Source organism: Mobula birostris, chromosome 4, assembly GCF_030028105.1.
Source record: "Mobula birostris isolate sMobBir1 chromosome 4, sMobBir1.hap1, whole genome shotgun sequence".
Taxonomy (NCBI): Eukaryota; Metazoa; Chordata; class Chondrichthyes; order Myliobatiformes; family Myliobatidae; genus Mobula; species Mobula birostris.
The window spans coordinates 173,553,633-173,571,693 of NC_092373.1; the positions used below are offsets into that span (position 1 = coordinate 173,553,633).

The 18,061-nt window shown below is 43.6% G+C and overlaps 1 protein-coding gene across 5 annotated transcripts in view; it reads right to left on the bottom strand.

The window, feature by feature from the left end:
* The window catches only part of arhgef38 (Rho guanine nucleotide exchange factor (GEF) 38), a 109,483-nt gene that overhangs the window by 55,059 nt on the left and 36,363 nt on the right, over positions 1-18,061 (bottom strand). The window lies entirely within an intron of this gene.

Consider the following 18,061-nt stretch of genomic DNA (forward strand, 5'->3'; position numbering starts at 1 on the left):
AGAGCTGTAGAATAGGTTTACCAGGATCACACACAGCTTTTGTAGGGTCTGTATTGTGCTGTAGGTTTTCTGTGTTTCACGTTCTGTTTTGTGGGTGTTCCTTTGGATTTCCAGCATCTGCAGATTTCCTCCCGTTAGGTTTACAAGGTTCCTGCCTGGATTAGAGGCATGAGCTGCAAGGAAAGGCCGGACAACTTGATTTATTGTCTTTGGAGTAACAGAAGCTGAGGGGAGACCTCGTGGATGTTTATAAAATTATGAGAGCAGATTGATAGACAGCTGTTATCTTTTTCTTGGGGTAGAAATGTCAAATACTACAGGATTCCTTTTAAGGTGAGAGGGAAAAACGAGATGTGTGGGACAAGATATTTTTAAATGCAGAGGGTGGAAGGAGACTGGAATGCACTGCCAGAGGTGATGCTGGAGGCAAATAAAATGGGCATTTAATGTCCTCTTAGACAGACACACAGATATGCAGAGAATGGAGGGGTATGAGCCACGTGCAGGCAGAAGACAATAGGTGCCATTAGTAAAATTAATTCAGTGCAACATTGTAAACTGAAGGCCTGCTCCTGTGCTGTACTGTTCCATGTTCTAGCCTCAAGTTTTGACATTTTTATTAATCGAGCGGGGAGGGGAAGGGGATTGGGGAAATCAAAGCCCCAGTTTCCCATTTCCCCTCGTGTGAATAAGTGACTTCTATGATCCCCTGAAGGTGTAAGACAACTGGGGCAATACTGTGTTCTAACCAGCAGGGACAGTACTTTGACGATGCTGCTTGTGGGAGCTTGTTGTGCACAGTTTGGCTGCCAAGTATCTCATCAGCAGCCGAACTGTGCACAGTTGGGACGTGTTTTTGGACATCTTGAGGCCATGGATAGTGAGAATGCTGAGGATGTTCTACGAGTCTGTGGTGGCCAGTGCGATCATGTTTGCTGTTGTGTGTTGTGTGCTGGGGCAGCAGGCTGAGGGTAGCAGACACCAACAGAATCAACAAACTCATTCGTAAGGCCAGTGATGTTGTGGGGATGGAACTGGACTCTCTGACGGTGGTGTCTGAAAAGAGGATGCTGTCCAAGTTGCATGCCATCTTGGACAATGTCTCCCATCCACTACTGGTTGGGCACAGGAGTACATTCAGCCAGAGACTCATTCCACCGAGATGCAACACAGAATGTCATAGGAAGTCATTCCTGCCTGTGGCCATCAAACTTTACAACTCCTCCCTTGGAGGGTCAGACACCCTGAGCTAATAGGCTGGTCCTGGATTTATTTCCATCTGGCATAATATTCATATTATTATTTAATTATTTATGGTTTTATATTGCTATATTTATACTCTGTTCTTGGTTGGTGCAACTGTAACGAAACCCAATTTCCCTCAGGATCAATAAAGTATGACTATGACTAAAGGAATGCAGACCTTTCTGCATCATAATGAGCTGCTTTTGTTAACACTGAGACCCTATGAACAAGGAGTACCGCATTAACTTCAAAGTTCAAAGTAAATTTATTATCAAAGTACATATATGTCACCATATACAACCCTAAGGTTCATTTTCTTGTGGGCATACTCAATAAATCCAATAACCATAACAGACTCAATGAAAGACCGCACCAACAGGGCAGACAACCAGTGTGCAAAAAACAACAAACTATGCAAATAGAAAAAATGTAAAAATAAATAAATATCGGAAAGTCCTTGAAATTGAGTCTATAGGTTGTGGGAAAGTGATGGCGCAAGTGAAGTTGAGTGAAGTTATCCCTTCCCGTTCAGGAGCCTGATGATTGATGGATAATAACTGTGCCTGAACTGGACTGAGATGAGCAGAAAGGGACTCACCAGAAAAAGAGTGAATTTCTGGTCCGTTTTCTCCAGCAGCTTGCTCGGGAATCAGTAAAGGTGCTGGATGATATCAAATTTAGTAATAAGCCAGAGTTAAGTGTGTATGTCCCCCAGGACACACTCCCTTTAAACCCTTCTAATTGACATTGCCTGGGAATAACCAGAATTCCACAGAGTGTAATTTACTTGGATTGCAAGAAGGGACTTCAAAAGAAAGAATTATAACTTCAGGACGTTCCAGAGCCATCCTTTGCTCGGCAAATGCAGTTGCTGTTCTGGGGGAATGTAGAGAGAGCTGATAACCCTCCCCTACACATTTCCTCACCAGGAGATGAACAATTCCCCATTCCTTCTCCACTGAGACGACAGAAGCATGTCATAGCTTCCCAAGATTTAAAAACACCTCAGCTTTCTGTGATCTCTCCACAATTTCACCCATTAAAAGATACCAGCCTTGCTCCGTACCAATGTGTACTGCCCTTTCTTCATTCTATTACACGTTCACGCTCTCTCTGTTCAATCAATGCCCCCATAAAACTTGTACCCGGTAACAGCGATCTCCATCACTTCCTGCACTTCCCATTGGGAAAAACCTGGTCTATTTTACTGCATTAAAAAATCTGCTAAATAACTCTGGATTACAGGGTCAGTGCAATCTTAATGAGCAAACCTGGAGTAAATAAAGGTTGGTTGTGCATTAGGCATAGCTTCCTCAATAAATGACTATAGAGACCCAGTGTGCCACTGTCATGCAAAACCATCAGTGGGTTAGACCATAAAACAGAAGAGCAGAATTAGGCCTTTCAGCCCATCGAGTCTGTTCTGCCATTCCATCATGGCTGATCCTGGATCCTACTCAACTCCATACACCCACCTTCTTGCCATATCCTTCAATGCCCTGCCCGATCAGGAAACTATCAACTTGCGCTTTACATATACCCACGGACTTGGGCTTGACCACAGTCTGTGGCAGAGCATTCCATAGATTCATGGCTCTCTGGCTAAAAAAAAATTCTCCTTATCTCTGTTCTAAAAGGTCACCCCTCACTGTGCCCCCTAGTTCTGGATACCCCCACTATAGGAAACATCCTCTCTTCATCCACCCTATCTACTCCTTTCAACATTTGGTAGGTTTCAATGAGATCCCCTCATATTCTTCTAAATTCCAGTGAGTACAGACCCAAAGATGTCAAATGCTCCTCATATGTTAACCCCTTAATTCCCGGAATCATCCTCGTGAACCACCTCTGGACTCACTCCAATAATAACACATCCTTTCTGAGATACGTGGCCTAAAACTGTTGACAATCTTCCAAGTGCAAAGTGATTTGTGTCTTATAAAGACTCAGTATTATCTCCTTGTTTTTATATTTTATTCCCCTTGAAATAAGTGCCAACATTGCATTTGCCTTCTCTACCACAGACTCAACCTGTGAATTAACTTTCTGGGAGTCTTGATTGAGGTCTCCCAAGTCCCTCTGCACCTCTGATGCTTGAATTTTCTCCCCATTTAGATAATTGTTTGCACTATTGTTCCTTTTACCAAAATGCATTATCATACATTTCCCAACACTGTATTCTATCTGTATTGCTTCCTCAGCACCTCCACCTATCCAGCTATCTTTGTATCATCAGCAAACTATGCCACAAAGCCATCAATTCCACTATCTAAATCATTGACAAACAATGTGAAAAGTAACGGTCCCAATACTGACCCCTGAGGAACACCACTAGCACTGGCAGCCAACCAGAGAAGGTTCCCTTTATTCCTACTTCTCAGCTTCCTTCTTCACTCCCTATATTCTTTTTTCAGGACCTCCTCCTTTTTCCTACCCATGTTGTTGGTACCAATGTGTACTACGACTTCTGGCTGCTCACCCTCCCTTTTCAGGATACTGTGGAGGTGTTCAGAAACATCACGAACCCTGGCACCTGGAAGGAAAACTACCATCCGTGTTTCTTTTTCGCGTCCACAGTATCGCCTCTCTGTCCCCCTGACTATAGAGTCCCCTATCACTGCTGCCAGCCTCTTCAGTTCCCTCCCCTTCTGAGCCACAGGGCCAGACTCAGTGCTGGAGGCACGGCCACTGTTGCCTCCCCCAGGTAGGTCGTTCTCCACAACAGCACTCAAAATGGAGTTCTTATTGTTGAGGGGAAAGGCCACAGGGGTGCACTCCACTATCTGACGTTCTCCCTTCCTTCTCCAGACAAGTCACCCATTTATGTGTCTCCTGTAGCCTTGGGGTGACTACTTTCTGGTAGCTTCCTCTCTATTACCTCTTCACTTGCCCAGACATATCTCTCAAAATAATGCAAGAAAAGCCATGGTTCTTAAAAGAAAGCTTCTGAGACAATCTCATAAAGTGTAAAATACGGGAAAAAATTTAAAGAATTATTTCAGGATAAACTGTATCAGTTGGACATGGGTCATTATTTATACAAAGACTTGGTTAGACCCTACACAGTGCATGATGCTCAGTTCTGGTCCCCACATTATAAAGGTGCAACAAGTTAAGGGTTCATGGATGGAGGGGTTTAAAGTTATGAAGGTAATTTTGTGTCACTGAACAAGCAGGTTGAGCCATAGGGCTGATAACTCTGCGAGTGTTTGTTAGGATGATTTTAAGGAGACTTAAGGAATGATCTTAAGGAGGAACCAAATAAACATAAAGAAGCAATCAAGAAACTTGATGAATAAGGTGATCAGGGATTTAGTGGAGCATAAGCACAGAGTTCATTGGATAATAACAAGCATCTATGCTCTTGTTAGTTCTGTTTCAGTGGACTGTTCCCAAGTCACAATTTCGCAAGTCCCGCCCACAGCCCGACATGAACACAAATGCTTAGCTCTTAAAGACCCATTGCTTCTGCTTGCTCTTGCCCCACTGAACTCAGATCTTCATGCCTGGACTCCATCCTGTCTCCCCTTGCCCAGACTTTTTCCAATTGCTCCAGGGCACACACACTGACATGTATACACTCATCTGACTACTTAGTTTACTTCACTTCACCCACCCCTCACTATCCCCACTTCCACCTGCCCATCATCCCTTCTCCATCCCACCTACCCCACTTCATACTGATATGTAATGGCAATCTTCTCTACCGTCCTGATGCAAGTTCTCACCCAAAACATCAAATTTACACCCTTTCCCTCCCCAGATGCTGCCCAACCTGATCAGTTCTTCCAGCTGTCTACTTCTTATTTAGTTCAAAACCTGCACTGAGGGAATATTGCACCATTAGAGACGTTAAAACTATCATGAGCCGTCTCCTCCCTCAGATCCCACAGCCCCACCTGGAGAGCAGAGAGATTATCTTGGCCTGTATTATACAGAAAGATTGTTTTGGCAATTGATCCCTGGCTCTTTCTATGGAATACAGAATTTGTTGCTACAGGCAGCTGTGGATGCCAAAACTGTATGTATATTTAAGACAGAGGTTGATAGGTTCTTGATTGGTCAGGGCATGAAGGGATATGGAGAGAAGGCAGGAGATTGGGTCCAAGAGGAAAGTTGGATCAGCCAAGATGAAATAGCAGAGCAAACTCGATGGGCCAAATGGCCTAATCCTGTTCCTATATTTTATGGTTTTAGTGGGAGCTTGCTGTGGTGCTAATGGATGTTTTCCAGATTATTTGGATAATTATAGCACAGAAGGACCCCATGTCTACCCACCCCCTGTCCCCTTTTCCCCTTGAATTGTCCTCTTCACAATCAATCAATCAACTCCCCTCTGGTTATTCCACCATCGTCTACCAATGCGGCAGACAGGAAAGCTATACAATGGGTAGTCAAACTTTCCAACACATCACTGGCACCAGCCTACCACCATCAATGACATATAGTAGAAAGTTCCTGGAAAAGGCCCAGTAACATCATGAAGGATCCTACCCACCCTGCCCATGGACTCTTTGTCCCACTCCCATCAAGGAAAGGGCTATGGAGCATCCATGCTATGACTACAAAACTCAAAAACAGTTACTTTCCCCAAGCAATGAGGCTGGTCAACACCTCCATCCACGAACCCATCCCTCCACACCCCCCATCACCACTACTTAATCATTTCCTGTCTGTCTCCTTGTACACACTCCTGTGCCTAGCATTACTGTATGGACATACAATCAGTGTCTGTATTTAAGCTATCTTATGTATTTATATTTATTGTGTTTTTAATATTGTGCTCTTGATCATATTGTGTTTTTTTGTACTGCATTGGATCTGGGAAACAATTATTCTGTTTTCCTTTACATTTGTGTCTGGAAATAACGTTAAATTAATCTTGAGCTACACAGACTTGATGGGCTCAATGGCCTCCTGAAATATAAAATATAGAAAGACATTGCCTGTAAGAGAATAGTGCAGAGATGATGGAATGATTTATTGAATGGCTATTCACATCTCTATTTACCCTGTTGTCCTGTGAATAAACCTTCCATTGTAAAAAAAATGGAAGAACAAATATTTAATGAGGAAGTGGTAAATCAACAACAAATGTTACTTGATCCTGTTTGCTATCACTGGTGGATACAATGACCAGACAACGTGCTCAAAGAGAACCTGTGAAGATTGTAGGCTTCCTGTAACCATGACTATATAGATAGGGGAACAACTTATGTACTGAGCTTTGAACTCCATTCTGTCTTCATCAGATCCCAAACATAAATTCTAGTCAGATTTAGGATGAAAGTCCATGTTTCTCCCAGTTGGATAAAATAAGACAGAGCTGTCAATGGAAAGGAGTCGCAGGAGAAAGCAATAATTCAGTACTTTTACAGAAAGCATAGCAATGCCTCTAGTTCATTAGGAGTTTGTGAAGATTCAGCATGACATATAAACCTGTGACAAACTTCTACAGATGTGTAGTGGAGAGTATAGTGGCTGCATCACAGTCTGGTACGGAAACACCAATGCCTTTAAATGGAAAATCCTACAAAAAGTAATGGATACGGCCCCATCCATCACAGGTATTGAGCTCATCCACATGAAACATTGTCACAGGAAAGCAGAATCCATCATCAGGGACTCTCTCCACCTGGGCATCCTCTCTTCTCACTGCTGCTATCAGGAAGAATGTACAGGAGCCTCAGGACTCACACCAACAGGTTCAGGAACAGTTATTACCCCTCAACCATCAGGCTCTTGAACCAAAGGGAATAATTTCACCCAACTTCACTTGCCCCATCATTGAAATATTCCCACAACATATGAACACTTGCAAGGACTCTTCATCTCATGTTCTCGTTATTTAATAGGTCAATAATGTCAGAGAAATGTATACAATATACATCCTGAAATTCTTTTTCTTCTCTAACATCCACAAAAACAGAGGAGTTCCCCAAAGAATGAATGACAGTTAAACGTTAGAACCTCAAAGTCCCCTCCCAGCTCCCCCTCCCACACCAGCAAAAAAAGCATCGGTGCCCCCCCCACCAAGCACTCAATTGTGCTGCAAAGCATCAATAAAGACACAGACTTGCAGTACCCCAAAGACTACTGGTTCACCTGGTATTCAACATAACTCAGTCAGTCTCAGTCTCTCTCACACTCACACACACACAAGAAAAAGAGGTCTCCCTGTTTCACAGCGAGAGGAGAGACATAACCAAAACAACTTGCTGAACTTGCTGACTTATGGTGTTAAAGGTTAGTTGCGTCGTTTTTTCCGAGCTCTCTGCCGCTGGGCACACAACCACCAGCAAGCCCACTGTTTCCGACCTTCCCTGTTCTCCCGTGACGTGTCAGTCGGCGGCTCCAGCCTTGAATCAGCCATGAAAATCTGGCATCCTGAAGGCGCGCTATTTTTTCCTATTTGTATTTGCTTGACTTGTTGTCTTTTGCACATAGATTGACTGCCCAAGTTGCTGTGGTCTTTCATTGATTCTAAATGGTTATTATTCTATTATGGATTTATTGAGTATCCCCAGAAGAAAAAAGAATTTCAGGGTATATGGTGACATACATGTAATTTGATAATAAATTTACTTGGAACTTTAGGAAGGCCATTACAATAACTACAGTGGAAATTGAAAAATGATAGTGTTGGAAAATTAAAGTAAGATGCATTATTCTAATTGCCTTTGGGCCCATCAGTACCTCCAGAGGGACATCTGGCTGACAGGTTTGCCCAGGTGACACTGGAAATACTGGTGCCAGGTTTGGAAACAAAATAATCCCACATGGTAAGCCCATCCAGAAGATTTAAGATGCATGGGACCATGGATTCATAGGGTAGTGGTTGCTGGGACTTGTTCGGGCTGGACGTTCATGACTAGTGGTACTCTGCACAGATCTGTACTGGGACCTCTGCTGTTGTGATGTACAGTATGCACAATATATAAATGATCTGGATCAGTGGGTAAGTTCCCAAACCACAAAATGAATGGTGAAGCTATGGATAGTGTAGAAGATTGTCAAAGGATGCAGTGGGATATAGATAAGTTTCAGATATGGGAGGAAAAATGGCAGATGGACTGTGATTCTGGCATGTGTGATGTAGTGCACTTTGGGAGATCAAATGTAAAAGGAAAGTATGCAGTTAATGGCAGAACTCTTAATAAAGTTAACTTGACTTGATATTGGGGTCCAAGTTCATAGCTCCATGAAAGTAGTACCATCGTTTGATAGACTGTCAGAAAATGATTATGGCAGTGAATTCAAGAGTCATTGCAGCTTTATAAAACTCTAGTTAAGCTGCATTTGGAGCATTGTGTTCAATTCTGGTCATGCGTTATAGGAAGGATGTAGAGGCTTTGGGGAGGTTCACTAGGATGCTGCCTGGAATCGAAGGCAAGTGCTACAAGGAGAGGTTGAACAGATTTTGGCTGTTTTCTCTGCAGCAGTTGAGGCTGAGGGGAGGCCTGAAAGCAGTTGATAAGATTCTCAGTGACATACTGTAGATAAGAGTGAACATCCAGTATCTTTTTTCCAGGGTTGAAATGTCTAATACTAGAGTTAAAAGTTCAAAGTACATTTATGATCAAAGTATGAACACTAGACAACATTGAAGTTCATCTTTTTGCAGGCAGCCAATAGAACCGGGGGGGGGGGGGCGTGATAAAAACCACACAACAAAGACCAAATCATGCAAATAATATAAATGTAAACAAACAACACACAGAACATAAACCATAGAGTCCCCAAAAGTGAGTCCACACCACGGAGTCAGTTTAGTACTGAGGCAAGTACCGATTGTTGCCGGCCACAATAAAGGGCAAAAAGTTGAAAGCAGAGGTGTGGGGCGGATTCTCCTACACAGAGCAGTGGATGCTAGTGGAGGCAGATATAATAAAGGCATTTTAAGAGACATGAATGCACAGAGAATGGAGCAATATGGACCATATGCTGGAAGAAGTGGTTAGTTTAATTAGGCATTTAATTACAAGTTTGGCACAACATCACAGGCTTAACATGTTCCCACTAATGCCAGTGGAATTAAGATCAGATAATCTTGTTTCAATGAAATAAGAATGAAAAAACCACAGGAAATCTCCAGATCAGGTAGTGTCAGTGGGGAAACAGCTAATGTTTCAGTTTGATTTTCCAACAGACTTGAACAGTTTTAGTGATGTTAGTCTTCCATTCCTCTTTGTAGTAATCTTATTTTTTGTAAGAATCTTTTACATCCACCCAAGGGAACCAATGAAGCCTTACTTTAATGGCTCACCCAGGAGAGAGTGCCTCTGACAGTGCCACCCTCCGTCAGTAATGAAACTGATTAATGTCTGGGTTTGTCAATGTGATCCGCAGCCCAAACACCCAAAGGCCCATCCAGCTGAAGCCAGAAGGAGAAAAAGTTATGAAGGACAGAGAGACAGTCAGCACCCATGCTAGGAGCACTTAGAACAACTCTGGTGTTGAAACAATGGCCCTTGACTCCCTTCCACTACACGTGATCTAACCTAAACTCAGCAAGACCACTGAACAATCAGGAGTCACAGAGGCCACATGCCAAATGAAGAACAACGTACCAGGGGAGCAGACAATGTTACTGAAGTTCCAAACTTTGATGGAGAGGAACTTCAACCCCTTCTTTCGCCTTCTCTCTGTAACTTTTAACCTCCTTACCAATCAAGAACTGATCCGTCTCTAACTTAAATACAATGACTTGGCCTCTAAAGTCCTCTGTGGTAATGAATGCCACAGATTCACCACCCTCCGGTTACAGAAATTTTTTCCTCGTTTCTATTCCAATGGGATGTCCCTTTATTCTGATGCTGCACACTTAGATCCAAAAGTTTCATGCTAATGGAAACATCCTCTCCACATTCATGCTATCACGGCCTTTCAATATCCATTAGGTTTCAATGAAATGCCCCTTCAACCTTCTGAACTCCAACGTGCACAGCCGCAGAGACATCAAATGATCCTCATATGTTGTATATTTGGACTTTCAGAAGGCCTTTGACAAGGTGCCACACATGAGGCTGCTTACCAAGTTAAGAGCCCATGGTATTACAGGGAAGTTACTTACATGGTTAGAGCATTGGCTGATTCGTAGGAGGCAGCGAGTGGGAATAAAAGGATCCTTTTCTCATTGGCTGGAAGTGACTAGTGGTGTTCCGCAGGGGTTGGTGTTGGGACCACTTCCTTTTATGCTGTATATAAATGATTTAGATAATGGAATTGATGGCTTTGTTACCAAGTTTGCAGATGATATGAAGATTAGTGGAGGGGCAGGTAGAGTTGAGGAAACAGATAGGATGCAGAAGGACTTAGACAGATTAGGAGAATGGGTAAAAAAGTGGCAAATGAAATACAATGTTGGAAAATGCATGGTCATGCACTTTGGTAGTACAAATAAATGTGTGGACTATTTTCTAAATGGGGAGAAAATCCAAAAATCTGAGATGCAGAGTGACTTGGGAGCCCTTGTGCAGAACACCCTAAATGCAGGTCGAGTCAGTGGTGAGGAAGGCAAATGCAACGTTAGCATTCATTTCAAGAGGTCTAGAAAACAAGAGCAGGGATGTGATGCTGAGGCTTTATAAGGCACTGGTGAGGTTCACCTCGAATATTGTGAACAGCTTCGGGACCCACATCTAAGAAAAAATGTGTTGGCATTGGAGAGGTTCCAGAGAAGGTTCACAGGGATGATTCCAGGAATGAAAGGGTTATCATACAAGGAACGTTTGATAGGTTTGGGTCTGTACTCATTAGAATTCAGAAGGATGCGGGGAGAGAAAAAGAAAGGATGAGCCAAGATTGAAGGTGGAGCAGATTCGATGGGCCAGATGGCCTAATTCTGTTCCTATGTCATATGGTCTTATGATCTTATATGTTAAGCCTTTCATTCCAGGGATCATTCTTGTGAACCTCCTCTGTACCCTCTTGGAGATGTAGAAGGAACCTGGAAAACCCAGTGGAAACCCACACAGTCACAGGAAGACTGTGCAAACTCCACATAGACAGCACCAGAGGTCAGGATCGAACCTGGTCTTGGGGGCTCTGCCACGGTGGCACTCTCGAGCTCTGTAAACTAGCAAATAGTTAGTGTACATAGAAAATAATGGCCTAGCATTGATCCCTGTGGTTCCTAACTCCAGCTGGTCTAACCATTCTTTACGTATACACTGGATCCTCTACTCTGCGGCCGTGGTACTGATTGTTTGCTTTTTTGATCCTTTTTAGTTAATGGAGCAAACCGAGCATAAACACTGCCTTCTTTAAATAGAGAGAACGCCATGTGTATAGCGTCCTATGGGCTTTGAGTTAGCATGGGTGGGTTCCAACCTTCTACCGTGAGAGTTCTGTTTACTTGTTTCATCCCCCAGGTGTCTTGTGCTGTTTCACCCCATTTTACTTAATGTGTCACCCTACATTTAACATTTTTCTATCATCCGTGATCAGATGCCTGCTGAGCACAGCGAAGGTCGTAGAACTAAGACAGAAAATGGATCCCACGTTTGTCAGAAGACCTCATTTCTTTCACAGATATGGAGGGAATCAGTATCAATCAGAATTTGTTGTTTTGTGGCAGTGTGACACATAACAAACTACTAAGAGTTGCAAAAACAAATACATTAAAAATAAATCAATAGTGCAAAAAAGAGACTAAGATGGATAATGTTCTTAGGTTCATGGACACTATGAATGGAATATTTGTGAACACCTTGTAGAGCCGGACACTCCTGGATTGGGAATTACACCGTAAGCTCCCTTTAAAGCTTAAATTTTCGAAACCACATCTGCACACTTCCCAAGTGATCACCTCTTCTAGGTTTTTGCCAAGTTGCTCAGCAACAGCTTAATGAAGCACCTCAAGAAGAAATACAACAGGGACTTCCCCCTGGAGAAGCTTGGTGTTTACACAAAATGTGTACGCCAGAAAGGCACATCAGATAAAGTTTCAGAAGCTGGATCATGCAACACCAGCCCAGTGCAGTATCACTGTGATGCGTAGAGGAGACCCAAGTGGGACTAGGCCCTAGGCCCCAGCCCCTGCTGGGACTTTCTTCAAGTTTCAACCTTTCGCTCATGGCCAGAAAATTTGGAGTATGGGGTAGGGGGAGTTCAAAGTCCAAAGTAAACTTATTATCAAAGTACATGTATTTTACCATATATTACCTTAAGACTCATTTTCTAGCAGGCATTCATAGTAGAACAAGGAAATACAAAATAATCAATGAAAATTCCACACAAAGACTGCCTGTACAAATACAAAATAATAATAGAGATAAAGAAGTGGCGACACAGGACACTTTATACTCCCCCTCCCCTCCCCCAATTTGGTCCTGATGTAAGGGTTCGACCCAAAACAACAACAACCCCTTTGATGCTATAGATGCTGCTCAAACAAGCTCATCCAACAATTTTGTTTTGCTCCCGTTTCCAGCATTAACAGACTCTTGTGTCTCCAACAAACTGTGCCAACCAGGTGTGTAGGCAGGAGATGGATCAACTAACGCTTGGTGACCCACCTCCAGAAATCCAGGGATGGGCAATCCACAGACCAAGAGGGAAGGGGAGTGGCGAGGGCACGAGGCTGTGGAAAATCAGTTTCAGAAATTGCCAAGAATTCCTCGTAGTTCTGGGGTGCACTTCACAAAGGTCGTATGAAATTATTAGGGAAAGCAGCAAAGTATTTCCCAGTGACTTCCTTTTGGACCATAATAGTGGATTGAAAGTTGAAGTAACAGGAAATGGATTTAAGAGGGAGACATGAGACTTGTGGTTCTAATTTCTTTCTCTAGCCAAGGATGTGGGCTTTACAGACTGAGCCAGCATTTAATTGCCCATCCCTAATGGCTCTTGAGAAGGTGCTGATGAGCTGCCTTCTCAAACCATTCCAGTCCTTGATGTGTGGATATAGTAACATTACTGTTGGGAAGGAGCTCTAGGACTTTGACCCATAAACAGTGAGGGTATGGTGATATACACTAAGTGGCCATGTTATTAGGTACAAGAGTGGAACCAGGTATAGTCTTCAGCTGTTGTATTACATTCACTCTAAGGTTTGACGTATAGTGCGCTCTGAGATACTTTTTTTGCACACCACTGTTGTAATGTGTGGTTATTTGATTTACGGTTATCTTCCTGTCAGCTTAAAGCACTCTGGCCATTCTCATTAAGGTGTTTTCACCCACAGAACTGCTGCTCACTAGATTTTTTTTTGTTTCTTGCTCCATTCTCTTTAAATTCTAGAGATTGTTGTGCATGAAAATCCCAGATTAGCAGCTTCTAAGATACTCAAACCACCCTGACTGGGACCAACAATCATTCCACGGTCAAAATGACTTAGATCACATTTCTTCCCCATTCTGATGTTTGGTCTGAACAACAACAGAACCTCCTGACAATGTCTGCATGCTTTTATCCGTTGTGTTTCTGCCACATGATTGGTTGATTAGATGTTTGCATTATAGTAGTCATACTTTATTGATCCCGGGGGAAATTGGTTTTCGTTACAGTTGCACCATAAATAATAAATAGTAATAAAACCATAAATAGTTAAATAGTAATATGTAAATTATGAAATAAATCCAGGACCAGCCTATTGACTCAAGGTGTCTGACCCTCCAAGGGAGGAGTTGTAAAGTTTGATGGCCACAGGCAGGAATGACTTCCTATGACGCTCTGTGTTGCATCTTGGTGGAATAAATCTCTCGCTGAATGTACTCCTGTGCCCACCCAGTACATTATGTAGTGGATGGGAGACATTGTCCAAGATGGCATGCAACTTAGACAGCATCCTCTTTTCAGACACCACCGTCAGAGAGTCCAGTTCCATCCCCACAACATCACTGGCCTTCTGAATGAGTTTGTTGATTCTGTTGGTGTCTGCTACCCTCAGCCTGCTGCCCCAGCACACAACAGCAAACATGATAGCACTGGCCACCACAGACTCGTAGAACATCCTCAGCATCGTCCAACAGATGTTAAAGGACCTCAGTCTCCTCAGGAAATAGAGACAGCTCTGACCCTTCTTGTAGACAGCCTCAGTGTTCTTTGACCAGTCCAGTTTATTGTCAATTCATATCTCCAGGTATTTGTAATCCTCCACCATGTCCACACTGACCCCCTGGATGGAAACAGGGGTCACCGGTACCTTAGCTCTCCAAGTCTCTCCAGGGTCTTCATGATGTGGGAGGTCAATACCACCAGTCTGTAGTCACTGAGGTCGCTGGGGCGCGGCATCTTCGGCACAGGGACGAGGCAGGATGTCTTCCACAGTACAGGAACCCTCCGGAGCCTCAGGCTCAGGTTAAATTCATGGCGAAGTACTCCACATAGCTGAGGGGCACAGGCTTTGAGCACCCTGGTACTGACACCATCCGGTCCTGCAGCCTTGCTTGGGTTGAGACTTTTCAACTGTCTTCTCACCTGTTCAGCTGTGAAGCCCACTGTGGTGGTTTTGTGTGGGGAAGGGGTATAGTCATGAGAGCAGGGTGAGGGACTGTGAGGAGGGGTAGGAGGGGAGAGTGGAATATGTGTTAGTTGGGTGCTGACAACAGATGGCTTATGTGGGGGATGGGCAGGGGCCACACTATCAAATCTGTTAAAGAACAGGTTAAGTTCATTCGCCCTGTCCACACTGCCTTCTGCTCCTCTGTTGCTAGTTTGCCAGAATCCATTAACAAGCAGGTATAGTTGATAAAGTGGTCACTGAGTGTACTTCCAAGTCAGGATGGAGGGCAATTTCCCAATGCAGCTGTTCCCTGTGCTTTTCCTGCCTTTGTCCTTCTAGCTGGTAGTGGTGGGGACTTGGAAGGTGCTATCTCAGGAATCTATCGAAGTCAAGCTACAATAGAATTCCCAAACTCGTGAATGAAACATCAAATAATACACATACCAGTGTAAACTCTGGTGTGAACAAGAGGGAAGATTACCTGGGTGCTTTCATTCTGGTTAGACAGCCAGTAATGTTTATTTAAATCACTAAAATATCAAAGTTAAATCTGTAAATGATTGGATACAATATTTTAACATCAGACATTGGAGAGTCATCCAACCAGTTAAACGAAACACCTCACCAAACAACCAGCTGCTGTTTCTCATTACAAGGTTCTTCCGGATTCTCATTCAATTCATTGCTTCTCTTTTTATTCAAGTTCAAGTGTAATTCTCATTCAACCATACAAGAATATCTATCAATACAGCGAAACATGGAGGGGAGGAGAAGATGCCGGTGTGACACAGTGTGCGCGGCCACTCTGAATTGATGTCGTATTTGTGAATTAGGATGCCGTGCACAACCCTGATTTGATGGAGACAGCTGTGAGAAGCACAGAGGAACATCCGGAGAAACTTCTGAAATGCCTGCTTTGCTGCCGCTGGTACTGTGCGATCGAGAATCTCCGGAGGGGAAGGCCCCAAATCCTCAGCTTTGCCTATTGCCTGTTGCTGGGGCCGGGGTCAAAGCACTCGGCAGGGATGGTGCTCAGCGCTCGATGTTGGAGAGCTGGTCGGAGGCTCGAAGTTTTCGGACGGACTGTGGTCGGGTGCTTCCAGGATGCTGCATTGGCAAGTTTGCTGTGCTGGAAGCTCATGGCGGGGAGAGTTTTTCTCCCTTCAACTGTCTGCATGAGATGATGGGACTTCCGAGAGACTTCGAGATTTTTTTGTTTTTACTGTGCCCATGGTCTGTTCTTCATCAAATTACGGTATTGCTTGCGCTGATGTAACTATATGTTATAATTATGTGGTTTTTGTCAGTTTTTTCAGTCTTGGTTTGTCTTGTGTTTCTGTGATATCATTCTGGAGGAACAAATTGTATCATTTCTTAATGCATGCATTACTAAATGACAATAAAAGAGGACTCCGTGTCCTCATAATCTAATCTAAACGAATCAGCTTCACTCCGGGGCTAAGGTGAAAAACAAAGTACCAACAGTCATACACTGCACAAGGCACATAGAGCACATATAAGATAGCAGGAAAATACAGTCACACAAAAAATATATAGTCATGTCCCTGAGTTCATCCATGTTGCAGCAGTCTGTAATCCAAGTACAATACAGCTTGTCTTCTGCAGAGTGAACACAAGTGGGTAGGGGGCATCAGTAACTCCAGCCACACCAAAACTCTGCATCCTGTTTGATGCTCGGTGTTACTGAAAGATTCTGTGTCAATGGGTGTAATGAATCATTAAATATTAGTTCGCTGTTGCACTGGCTAACACCAGATCTGTTGGTACTTACATGTCGTTAAGAACTAGGAACTGCTGGGGAGAAGATTCCATCGCTATTCTGGGCTCAGTGGGAAAGTGATGTGAAGAAGAGGAAGGTGGCAAAGAGCCATTATTGCCCAAATGTACAGGGACCATACACACTGGAGTTCCTATTGCATGGAAAGAGCTGGCAGAAGAGGCTCTTGTGGATACAATCACAACATTTTAAGACATTTGGACAGGTATCTGGATTAGGAAAAGCTTTGAGGGATATGGGCCAAATGCAGACAAGTGGGGCCAGCTTAAATGGGAACCTTGGTTGACGTGTACTGGTTGGCACTAAGAGTCAGTTTCCATGCATAACTCTCTAAATCTATGACATCAGTGCATTATAATACTGCGTACACAAGGCACAGGGTACAGGCCACTATGTAAACTGTTTCTAGTGCATTTTGTTCTCTGGCTCTGGGAGGTCAGGTAACTTTAACAAATACATGCAAATACAATGCAGTCAAAAGTCTGTGGACATCCTGGTCATGAGTCCATAGTAAACAAAGAGGTTGCAAAGACACAGTGATGTCATTGTGGTCCTTCACCCTGCCTTGTGCAGTTGGATACTGGTCTTCCTGTCAGATCGCCAGCAGGTTGTGAGAGTGGGCTCCCTGACCTCTGCCCCTCAACACAGGAGACCCTCAGGACTGACTCCTTTACTCTCTGTATACCCATGACTGTGCCGCCACCCATAGCTCCAATCTGCTAATTAAATTTGCTGCATTGATTGGCCTCATCTCAAATAATAATGAGGCAGTCTACAGGGAAGAAGTCATCACCCTGACACAATGATGTCAAAAATCCTTTCCCTCAATGTCGCAAAAACAAAGGAGCTGGTTGTGGACTACAGGAGGAATGGAGACAGGCTAACCCCTATAGACATCAATGGATCTGGGGTTGAGAGGATGAGCAGCTTTAAGTTCCTCGGCATAAACATCACCGAGGATCTCACGTGGTCTGTACATACCGGCTGTGTGGTGAAAAAGGCACAACAGCGCCTCTTTCACCTCAGACGGTTGAAGGAGTTTGGTATGGGCCCCCAAGTCCTAAGAACTTTCTACAGGGGCACAATTGAGAGCATCCTGACTGGCTGCATCACTGCCTGGTATGGGAACTGTACTTCCCTTAATTGCAGAGAGTGGTACGGACAGCCCAGCTCATTGTAGATGTGAACTTCCCACTATTCAGGATGTTTACAGAGACAGGTATGTAAAAAGGGCCCAAAGGATCATTGGGGACCCGAGTCAACCCAACCACAAACTGTTCCAGTTGCTGCCATCTGGGAAATAGTATCACAGCATTAAAGCCAGGACCAACAGGCTCCAGGACAGCTTTTTCCACCAGGCCCCGCTGATACAATTGTATTTCTATGTTATATTGACTGTCCTGTTGTACATACTATTTATTACAAATTACTATAAATTGCACATTGCACATTTAGACGGAGATGTAACGTAAAGTACTTTACTTGTGTATGTGAAGGATATAAGAAATAAAGTCAATTCAATTCAATTCCTACAGCGTGATCAGAGCTGTGGTCCTGAAAGACCACAGACA